A 1,248-nucleotide genomic window follows, 5' to 3' on the forward strand; every position below is an offset into this window, starting at 1 on the left:
ATTGATCAATGCTTAATTCATTCATAACCCGACGTCCCAATAAAAGGATTAGGGAATGCACACCACAAGGGCCAAACAAGAGGGCCAAGAGTTTGAAGGAAATTACATCAAGACATGCTAATTTCATAAAGCTGGAAATTACAGTCTACCCCCTACATCTACTAGTTACTTTAGATGCTATGGAGTCCATAACATCACTCCCCTCCTGGAGAACGAGCTTGTCCTCAAGCTCGAAGTTATGTCTGCTTGCCCGTGCTTGTCACCAATAGTTCCTTGTTTGTCACCTGCAGCTTCAGAGTGTTTATGTTCCTTGAGCGGTACTTGAACAGGAGTTCATTCTGTCCACCAAAGATAACCCTAAAATTGAGTGTTACAAAGACAACAACCACGGACACCCAAATGTCAATAGGAAGAGTAGGCTGACGCCCTCCCATCTGAAGGATATCAATGAGCTTGAACTTAGTTGCTGCTAAGAAGGGAATATCTGCAATCCGGTAGAGTACCGCAAAGACCTGCTTATGAACAACTGAAAGTCCACCGGATGTTGCAACTTCCTTTTCCAGCTGTGTTTCCTTTTCCAATGCAAACTGAGGCTTCCATGCAGTCACCCTAATAAATTCTGCAGTCTCCTCATCCCCAGCTAACAATAGATTGTAAAAAAATATCCCATCCGGCAACGTCCCTATCTCAATTCCAATAACACAGCCATGAGCAGACTCACACTGAGGATTAGCAATTGGCGGTGCCTCCCATGCACCATCCATATCAGCAGCTCAATCTTCGGGCTTCTTAGCTTCGGTGTCATCAATCTCCTCTGGGTCATCATCCACTCATCCGTCTGGCTTTTCTGGATCCTCATCTTCAAGTTCAATTGGGGCAACTTCATCCCAATCGTCCGGCTGTATAGCTCTAGGATCTGGAATTGTAGTTCTCTCATCCCCATCCTCAGGTGTCTTATCATATGGAGCTTGTATTGTCTTAGGTGGGATAAGTGGAGGCTCCAATGCTGCAGCATCAGGACCAAAATTTGTTGGCGCAGTTCCCACATTGAATTGGCCTTCAAACAGAAATAGAGAATTGTTGTACCGAGAAGTTGGAGTGAACGGGTCAGTATACTATGCCCAAATTGCTGGTATGGGCAGCACTGGTTTGTAAACCGCTGTGAAAAGGACAATACCACCCAACTTCCAGAATTGCAAGTGGTCCTGAAATCCAGAAATGGCATCAAGATGATAGATAGAAATAAAT

The 1,248-nt window shown here is 44.7% G+C and overlaps 1 pseudogene; it reads right to left on the bottom strand.

Moving 5' to 3' along the window:
• Positions 1-236: 236 nt before the first annotated feature.
• LOC137963242 (calnexin homolog pseudogene) lies at positions 237-764 on the bottom strand (annotated as a pseudogene).
• Between the last annotated feature and the right edge of the window lie 484 nt (positions 765-1,248).

Source organism: Aristolochia californica, unplaced genomic scaffold (genome assembly GCF_029961685.1).
Source record: "Aristolochia californica isolate CCGP_79_NKW_82.1479 unplaced genomic scaffold, dmAriCali1.0.hap1 SCAF_4, whole genome shotgun sequence".
Taxonomy (NCBI): Eukaryota; Viridiplantae; Streptophyta; class Magnoliopsida; order Piperales; family Aristolochiaceae; genus Aristolochia; species Aristolochia californica.